This window comes from Aotus nancymaae, unplaced genomic scaffold (assembly GCF_030222135.1).
Source record: "Aotus nancymaae isolate 86718 unplaced genomic scaffold, 86718_ANA_hifiasm-v0.15.2.pri h1tg000014l, whole genome shotgun sequence".
NCBI lineage: Eukaryota > Metazoa > Chordata > Mammalia > Primates > Aotidae > Aotus > Aotus nancymaae.
The window spans coordinates 43566601-43577626 of NW_026988425.1; positions in this window are offsets into that span (position 1 = coordinate 43566601).

Below are 11026 nucleotides of genomic sequence, written 5' to 3' on the forward strand. Positions count from 1 at the left end.
TAAAGAATGTGGCACATATACCCATGGAATATTATATAGCCATAAAGAAGGATGAGTTCATGTCCTTTCCAGAGACATGGATGAAGCTGGAAACTATCATTCTCAGCAAACTGACACAAGAACAGAAAACCAAACACCACATGTTCTCACTCATAAGTGGGTGTTGAGGAATGAGAGCACATGGACACAGGGAGGGAGACAGCTCACACTGGGGTCTGTTGGGGAGTGGAAGAGCTAGGGGAGGGATAGCAGGGAGTGGAGGGATTGAGGAAGGATAACATTAGAAGAAATACCTAATGTAGATGATGGGGGGATAGATGCAGCAAACCACCATGGCATGTGTATACCTATGTAACAAGTCTGTAAGATCTGCACATGTTCCCCAGAACTTAAAGCATAATAAAAAAAAAAAAAAAGAAAGAAATATTGAGAAGTGCACTAAAGTATGGCCCAAAATGCTACCCTTCCACTGAGCAGCTACTTGATCTTCCAGTAACAAAAGGTGACAGCACACAAACCACGTGTCACACTCACTCCACTCATATTCAGCTGTGCATTTTATGAGGAGTGCTGTTCCAGTCTACGAGCAAGCTAAGGAAGTTGCTTCCATCTTGCCTGGCTTACTTATTTTCTCTTCATCTGCCCCAGCTCCTTCTATCTTCCCCACCCAAAACCCTGAAATAATGGGCAGGATCAAATTAATAATAATTAAAAAAAAATACCAACTTGAACTCATTTTGCTGTATAAAAGATATGCTACTTAATGTGTGATATGCCTGAAATATGTAAGAGATTAAACAATACAATTTTAATATCAAAAATCTGAAAGAGCAAACTACTCAGCTACAGACAGCCTCATGGTAAAATTTTACTACTGTAAATCCACAATAGAATTGTCAGCTTAATGAACATATTAAGATTACAATAGGCACTTTTTCCATACTTTATAGAACCACCAGAACAGCACTTCAAATTTTTCCTTCTCTTCTAAGATCTGTAGAATTTAATTCATAACATCTTGAATTACCAAAGTAAAATCACCTTTAATGATAGAATTTCAGCCAGCCACAGAAAAAAAGAATGTTACATTGTCTAAGTTTAAGTAATTATATTTATCAAAACTATATCTATATTTAAATGGCAGATCCAAAAACAAATGGGGATTCTGTAATCCAGAAAGTAATTAGTCTCAGGTGTTTCCTGTTAATAAACTAGGATAAACTTAGGGCCAGACTTGTGAAATAATTTTTCTTAATTGAAAAAATCAAGGGTTTAGTGTTTACTCTCTTTTTCCAAAGGTGAGCTGGAAAACTGTGCTCTCTACTAAAGAAGAGAATTTAATTTCGTTTATCCTTCAAGCTTTGAAGTACCACTTTATTTTTCCAAATAACCAGGTGGATATTGAAATAATGTGAATTAGGAAACTGACAAACTGGAGCTTTCAATCAGCTATTAATTATTGACCATCTATTTAGTATATATGACTCCAGGAGCCACGGTCCAACACACTCTTTACTAAATATGTATCCTTCCTCAGAAGATTTCTAATCTAAACTAAAATATGTGAAATAACATGTGTCAGTGGTATTTTGTGGGATACAAATGTCTGATTAAATGGTGAGTAAGTGTAGTAATCATATTTATGGGGCACTACTGTCATACGGAAATGAGACTGAAACTGGAACTTGGAAGATGCTTGGGAGATTCCGAGGTGAAGAGGATTAAGAAGGATACCAGGCAAGTCAATCATCAAGCTAATAACAGAGGGTTCAGACTGAGGAGTATGATATGCTCACTAATTTAAAAAAGAAAAGGGTGTTTGTAAAAGAATAGAGGAAAGTAGGTAGGACAGGTAGAGTAGGATCTGGTTAATAGTAGCCTTAAATCCAGGCTGAGGAGCCTAAACTTACCTTGATAAGAAAGAGTGTATATAGAAGGTTTCAGAGTAGAAGAGGGACCTCATCAAAGTGGTAGATCAAGATCAGGTTGGCTCTGACTTTGCAAGAGGGAATTCCTCTAAATAATTTTATTATAGTAATATTATCTAGATGGAAGTAAAATTGGATTTAAATTTCTAATTAATGTTAATTTTTTCTTTTTGAAGATGTAGTCTGGCTCTGTTGCCCAGCCTGGAGTGCAGTGGTGCTATCTCTCCTCACTGCAACTTCCGCCTCATGGATTCAAGCAATTCTCCTGCCATAGCCTCTCAAGCAGCTGGGACTACAGGCACCCGCCACCACGCCTGGCTAATTTTTTGTTATTTTTTTAGTAGAGACGGGGTTTCACCCTGTTGCCCAAGCTGGTCTTGAACTCCTGAGCTCAGGCAATCCACCCGCCTCAGCCTCCCAAAGTGCTAGGATTACAGGCGTAAGCCACTGCGCCCAGCCTATGTTAATTTTCTTTAACTACTTACTATTGCAAGTGTCAATGAAACATATAAATAAAAGATAACTTCTGACATTCAATCCCAAGCAGAAAAACTGACGGAGAGATGCAAGATGGAAATCATGAGTTCACCTGCAAACACACTGATTTGGTGGTTACAACAGGGAGTTCATGTTAAAATCTCAGGAAATATATATATATTTACATACAGAACTTTGATGAGAATTATCTGGAAATGGAGATTTGAAACTCAAACTACATAGTTGAAAAGGGAGTACACAGAAAAAAAACAGGAGGGCACAAAACTGAATCTCTGTAGTATCAGTGGTTAAAGAAGAGGAGTCAGCTAAGGAAACAAAAAGCACTAATCAGAGAAGCAGGAATGTAACCAGGACATTATTTCATGGAAGCCAACGGAGTAAGGCAGTTCAGGAAGGGTGGGGTCACCAATTTCAGATGCTACAAAATCATCAAAGAGAATGAGAACAAAGAAAAGGCCCCTGGGATTTGCAATTACACACACATACACACACATGCAAACACAAACATGTACGTCATTGGTGACCTAGAAAGAATACACATGGTGAAGTTTTTTAAACTGCATACTAAAAAGCACAAAATTTGGTTTACACTAATATTTAAAATGCTGTTTCTGTTTCTCCCTGAAAGACAAAAAGCTGGTTTATCTGGCATTTGCAATATTACTCAATACCTCAACACAACTGCAGCCCTATAAAAAGTGATTTATAACAAGAATCCTAAATACTTAAAGTGATTTTATATGATAAAAAAGTCAGTGGAATATAGCACTATACACAATTACCTCTTCAGTATGTTATCAATGTAGAGTATATAAAGGGGTACCTAATGTAATTACAAATTCCACCTTATAAATCTTCAACTTCACTCTCAACAAATGGTCAAAAGTAAGTATAAAAAATCTGCAAATGCCAAGATCCAGTATGCTGTTTTAGTGTATCTCACTGCATTATCATTCACTTTGTCAAATATGCACACCATATTAAAAAGGCTATTTGATTCATCAAAACATAGTACCCTAAAAAGTTAACTGTGATTGGAAAAATGTGAAGAGTAAGATGGAAATCTATGACTGTTAACTTAATGACAGAATGGCTTTCACAGGCCTGTAATTTTTTTCTACTTTTTCTAACAAAGTTAAATTGCTTTATCTAGAAATGAAATTAATAATATTCTGGGGAAATGGCTTTTTTACCATATTAATAATACTGTACCCTCTTTTAAGCAAGAAAACGTAGTAAGGTGACAAAAGGCACTATTTTGGGAGCTTGGCTTCTCCCAGTAGCATTGCTCTACTACCTCAGCTAAGTCCCTTAACCAGTTCACTAATTGATTTTATTGTCTTTCAAATACAAATAATGATTCTAGCACTATTTACCTCATAAGGTCTTATGAAAAAAATGAGAAATTAATGTAAAAGCATTTAACACGATAAAAGGTATTAGCCCTTATAGAGTCAATTAATTTTTTCCAGGATAAAAGTAATGATTACTTAACAATATTGATATGTAAGTGTTGGTTTTGTGAAAATAGGCAGCTCTGCTGCCAATTTTTGTACAATGGAAGCTTTAGACCAATTAATTATTAAAAGGATAAGATAGGTTTGATTGTTTTTGCAGCAGAAAATGCATGGTCATTGCATTCTAATTTAGTCTTGTCGAATGAATTGTAGCATCTAGAAGCCTGAAAGAAAATATGCCTTTCTCCTCCTTTTTTTCCCCTTTTTTAGGCTTGATCACCTTTATAGCAAGCTTCTCTTCTGAATTTTCTTTCTTTCCATAACTACATTAGAATATTTATATTAGCTGTCAGAGTGGGAGTAAACCCCAAAGCCACAAGCAGCCTGGCTAGCTCAAGGGGACTATGGCAGAGCTCCCATTAGAGGGTTTACTGTTGGGGAGAGTAACTGTTCACAATCATACTTTAAGACTCCCTGCAACTAAGGGTTTGTTTTGTATTTGTATGCACTCTAAGCAGCCTCCTTACATGAAACGTTACTCATCAATGCATATGGCCCATTAACATTTGACCGCTGTCCACATGGCAAATGCTATATACTCCCTAGGAGCAGGCAAGGGGTTACACAAAGGCTGTAGAGAGTTCTAGGGTCAATAGGTCTTCCTAACTGACTTAATTAGGTACTAATGAACCATTATGAATAAAAGTCATTCTGATCAACATTTACTAAACAATTAGTTGTATCAGTCTGGTTTCTGCATTAAGCAACTACTGCTGTATAATTCCCCTCACCTTTTTAAATAACCCTGGGATATTTCAGAGAATTACTCAATTATTTTCATTCATCCTGAGTATTATCCCCTTAAGAGTCCTTCAAAATGTTCATGCTGCTATCACCATATATATTCATTGCATGCATGTAAATGTTATGGGTTATAATGTATTATGCTTTACTTATACCCTCAAACAGGTCAAACTTTTTTCCAAATGTTTAGTTGACCTGTAACAACTCATTTTTTTCAATGTTTCATCCATTCGAAGCAGTTGCTAAAAACCTAGAGACAGCAATTGCTAAAAACCTACAGTATCTAAGCAGAAATCTCAGAAGCCACTGCTGTTGTGTTTTAATTTTCAAAACCTGGAAGCATCTAAGATATTTTATCATTGCCATATATCACTAAATCTATATTTCAAGAAAATGTTATTTTAAAATTCCAAACATAACTACTTAACAACTAGCCTGTTTTTTTAATAGTCTACTTCAGGTTTTGATTAGTAAGGTATCTAAATAAATTTGGACACAAGCTTTTACTTTCTTATATAGAACTGAGCACAGAATTGCTGTTTAGTTATCATTTTAATTTAAATACCCTTATATTCATTCTATGTTGCTCTATAACAAATTACCACAAAACAACATCCATTTATTATCCTAAAGTTCTGTAAGCTAAAAATATGGCCCCAGCTCAACTGGTTCTCTGCTCAAGGTCTTATAAAGCTGAAATCAAAGGATGAGCTGTGTTCTCACTTGAAATCTTGACGGGGAATAATCCATTTCCATGCCCTTTCAAGGTGTTGACAGAATTCAGCTACTTGTGTATGTAGGACTCAGGTTCCAGTTTTCTTGCTGGTCATTGACTAGAGTTGCTCTCATCTCCTACGGGTCACCTTTATGTCCAAAATGGTTCACTTCACAACTCAGCAAATTGCTTCTTGAAAGCCGAAGGCCGTGGGAAATAAAAATAAAATTCTAAGCTCCCCAAACAACTCAGCAGATCCCTTCCTGAAAAAACTTAAAAACTGAGTTCCTGGTCCTGACAGGATGGAAGGTGGAACAGGCCTCCTCATACCTCCTCCCTTACTAACCGCCATTCACAGCTGATTTCAACCAGCAACCTGACTGCTGCCCTTCTTTTTTGTGGTTTGCACACAGCCACTGACAAGCATTCCTTCCTGATAAAAATCACTGACCAGAGAGCGGCTCTGTCCAGTCTACGAAAGCTACACATAGAGGGCCTTATGGACCTCTGCTCCATCGTTTGATGTATAGAGCCTGATTACAATACATTTAAATGTTAAATCTCCACCCAAAGTGAACTTGGGGCTCATGTTGCATACATGTTAGCCTACTACGCATGTGTGCCTCCTCTTCATGAATATTCATAATCCTCCTATAATCTGTTGAATATGTATGTTAGCCAAACATACAAACAAATTCCTATCTCATCCTTCCCTCCCTCAAAGTGCTCCTCTCTGTTTTTGCCAGAGGCTGTGCTTCCCAGCCTGGGAGATAGCAAGACTGCAGGCTACAACCCTTTATGAGAAATAGTACTCTTCTTTCTAAATATATGAACTTCCTCATTCTTCAGGTGACAAAAGCATCTGCAGATGCTACTTCAAGTATTTCAAAATGAGCTCGCCTGATCAGGTGAGGCTTACCCAGGATAATCTTTCTTCCGATTATATTAGCATTATCTGACTACATTTGCAAATCCTTTCACCTTTGCTGAACATAACCTAATCACAGGAATGATATTTTCCGTATTCAAGTGGAGGAGATAACTCAAGGGCATGGGTGATTTAAGGCAGAAATCTTATGTCCTCTTAGAATTCTAACATACTATAATTTTAAAAATCTGATAATTAGACAACACTGATACTGTTGTTGATGTTACTGTTTTTATTTTACTGGAGTCTACTTGAAAATGACCTCAACTCTTCAGGAAATTGCAAGAAATATAACGAGAAACTTTTGCTGAAAACATCTAATAGTCATGACAATAAGCTATATTTATGAAGATTGCCTGATTGCTCTTGATATTCTAAACGTTACCTTGAAATGAAGCAAGACTGTTTGGGAGTTGAGACACATGCAGCCCATTGCTTGGTCCCTCAAAGTTTTGAATTTATTACATTTCACTTTCCTGTTACTTCTCAGTCTACATTGCTTAGAATAAACATCCCTGAGAATGGCATCATAATGTTTGTGATATGGTTGACGCTCACTATATAGTAAGGAAACATCTTTATGAAAGAGATTTGCACCAGTTGTGGTGGTACATGCCTGTAATCCCAGCTACTTAAGAGGCTGAGGCAGAAGGATCACTTGAACTCAGGAGTTCTGGGCCACGGTGCCGTATGCCAATTGGATGTCCACACTAAGTTTGGCATCAATATGATAACCTCCTGGGAGTGGAGGACCACTGGGTTGCCTAAGGAAGGGTGAACCGGCCCAGGTCAGAAATGGAGCAGGTCAAAACTCCCATGCTGATCAGTAGTAGGATCACACCTGTGAATAGCTACTGCACTGTAGTCTGGGCCACATAGTGAGACCCTGTCTTGAAAGAAACAAAGAAAGAGAGAGAGAGAGAACGGAAAGGAAGAAAAGAAAGAAAAAAAAGGAAAAGAAAGAGAAAGCAAGAAAGAAAGAGGAGAAGGAGGGAAGGAAGGAAGAAAGGAAGGAAGGAAGGATGGAAGGAAGGAGGGAAAAATGGAAGGGAGAAAGAGAAGAAAGATTTGCCTCAGGTTTCAGTAGAAGGAATAACTATATGTCATCTGGAAAATTAGTTTGTATTATATGGATGTTGACTCATATAACAGATCAAATGATTACAGTTTTGTCTTAGCTACCAGGAAGCATAGAAGTAAATTTATAACATATACCTAGAAAGTATGAAGACATTTTAGGCACAATCTTTATTCAAATATTAATTTATTTTCTTATCCATAGTTTTCTTTCACTTTGAACTTCTCTGCTTATTCTTTTTAATCTCATGGTTTAACAGGTATCTTTATAAATTACCTTAATTTTTTTCCTGAAATCAATTAATATTTGTTGAGCATTGTAAATTGAGCAATTTTAAGCACTGCCGCAGTGCTTAAACACTAAAACACACTTTTTAATTTCTCCTCAAAAAAGGAGATTAACTAATGGGTTTGTGAAATAACTAGAAATGCACATAAAAGAATTAGAAATGTGTTAAAAGTAATATAGAAATTAGCATATATAGTAACCATTAAAGCATACAGCAGTATAACACTACAATATAAACGCTGCTTTTGAATAAACCAAATGCCATCAGGCCTTACTGGTAGTACAGATGAAATCATATGAATTCTTACAAGCACAAATTCCTAATCTGACACCTATCTGCTCATGTAATTTTCTAATTCTACGGACAATGTCCACTCCAACTATTTTGAGGAGTTTCCGGAAGGTTGCTTCACCCTCAACCCAGTCTGTCAGCCACAGTCACCATTTGATAGACATCTTTGTGATCTTCTATTTCTGATCTGGCTCCTATTTTTCAACTCCTGGGGGTTACATAGTCTCTTAAGGAGCTTCTTGTGATGCTTGGGGTATCTGGACAAACAATGATTTCTTCTAGTCCTCCTTATCTGCCTTTCCAATATGATCACATTGGTTCTGAGGTCATGAAAAGAAATGAAAAATGATTCTTTCTAAAACCTTGCGCCATGCTTTCTCACCTGGACAACAAACCAGCACTGCTTTTACTTAAAGTCTACAATCTTAAATTTTTAATTCTGCCTTCTGGCCCTATCTCTCTAAATATTATTGCTAAAATCCTTTTGATAGGATTATGTAGGAGGATTATTCTTATTTATGCTCCTACATTGTTTCTTTCTTGTCCCTTGCCTTTTTGTAAATCCCTGGCCCAATAAAAATACTCATTCTTCTTTCTCCAGAAAAAGAAAATCTAGCAAGCCATGGCAGCTCCTGCCTATAGTCCCAGCTACTTAAAAGGCTGAGGTGGGATGATTGCTTGAGCCAGGGAGTTTGAGGCTGCAGTGAGCTATGATCAGGCCACTGTACTCCAGCCTGGGCAACACAGCAAGACCCCTTCTCTTTAAAAATAAATCAATATATATGTATAATCTACTATCATCATCTTCATTATTGAGAGTGCACTAAATATTGAGCACACCAAGATCAGTGATTTACAGGGATAATCAATGTACAGGGAATTAAAAACTTGCCCACATTCATTCTGCTAGTAAGTGGAGGGAAGAACTGCAACTCAAACCTAGGTAGTCAAACTCCACAGCCCACATTCTTTATCTGATATATTATATCAATTTGTAATGTGAGTCAATAGGTGCAAATGGAGTGGTGTAGTCAACCCTGAGTCCCACTTCAGTCTTTCTAAATATCCAATTAAATTCACAATCTCTGGGCAGTGATAACCCCATAAATTCTCCTTTGTTAATGAAAAAGAAAATAAAATTCAGAGAAACAAAATGATTTTTCTAAGGCTTAATGGTTAATACCTGGTAACAGTAGGATTCATTGCCCTAATTGGACCAATACCTTGAAGTCAGATACTCATCTTTATATCTCCCACACTTGTGAAAGTGGCAGCATTTAGAATGCCCTCAAAAAAATGTTGGTTGGATGAACAAGTGACTAGTGAATAACATTAAGAACATCTGATTCTTAATTCAATGCTCTGTTTGTTAATACCCCAGTTGACCCCATGACAGCAGTGGTCCAAAAGAGAAGCCTCCCTAGTTAAAGCGGTATTTATCTAGAAAAATATTTTTTTGATTCAAGTTTTGAAATAAATGAAGAATGTATTATTAACAGTGGAAAAGAAAGAAATCTTATGTGGGTGCAGTGGCATGCAAGAAGGTGTTTGAGAAACACGTGTAGCTGTTAAGTGAGGTTAAATGTATTTGATTGACTAAGATGTGGATTGGGTTTAAGTGAGGAAGAACCAGTTGAAGAAAGCCCAGTTTTTTCTAACTCTGCTTTTTACAATTAAAATGTGTTAGGAAATTCTGAAGACAATATTATTTTTATTGAGTACTTTTAAAAAATATGTGCATAAAATATCATGAAACTAAACAAAGAACAATGACATGTTAAAGTTGCTAATAAACTGCAAATATTTCAGTAGAGAGTCACTGTGTGTTTCTAAGTAGGAAAGGCACATTATTTAAAATCATAAAAAATAAAAGCCAAACGTGTTTTATGTTTGTGGGGAAGGGCTTAGATTTTATTTAAGGGGATTAGCAGTATACCGCTGTTGATTTCACCTTATAAAACTAATTGTTCATAATCTTATGAGAAATCCTTAGTTTAGAGTTGCACAGTTTCAAATCCATCAGCCCATTAATCTTTTAATAGTGCCAGTTTTTTCAGAGTTCTTTTCCACCAAAAATACATAGTAGAGTGCTGTAAGCCTCCTCTTTCTTCCAGCATATGCTCAATATGAAGTATTTTAATAACAGAGCATGTAATCTGATGTTATTCCCCAAGCAAAAGAGACCAGCACTGGACATATTAAGCAGAAAATGACTTGTGATAAAAGCACTGGATAGTTCATAGGCTCTCCAGGATGACCAAAGAGAGGACACACGGCCAGAAAAAAGAAATCCCAAAATAATCCTGTATAATTGACCAAAGAGAAAACTCCTCTGCTGTTGCTGCCAGTGTGACCAGGAGTCAGCTTTACCCCAAACGGTGACATCACATACTTGGCCGTCAACAATGCTGCTTGATTACTGTTGCCTGTGGAGATGGGACAGAATTGTCATCATCATATCTGCTTTTATCTTCAGAATGAATCATGTGATATTACTGTTTTTCCTGTGTCATTAACTTCAGATTCAAATCTGTGGTGTCTTTGGCAGAGGCTAGATGTGTCTTTCTGAGGGAGTCTCCACTGCAATTCCCTAATCAGAGCTTGCTTCTGGTTCCATGTGCATTCCATAAACATTTCATGAACCACCGGTTCCACTGGAGCTTAAGGGACACATGACAGAGCTTCCTTCCTTTGGGCCTTACTCAAGGTGGCTAGCCTTTTGGGTCACATAGAAAACAGATTGGTTTATTGTCCCTAAATCCAAACTCACTCATCAAATACCATATCTGTACCTAGTGCAGGGGAATGCAAAGTACAACTATTACTCTGCCATTTTGCAGAGTGTATCTTGATCACTTAAAAATACCTGGGTCTTCACCAAGCACACTTAACCAAGGTGGCAGAATTCTGTATTTTCCTGCATTTATCTATTGTCTTCTAGTAAATACTAACAAGCTTATACTTTCCTGGTACTATCAGTGTAATTTTGTGAAGATAGTGGGACAGCATGATGTTTTGAGGGATAGTGAAACAATCAA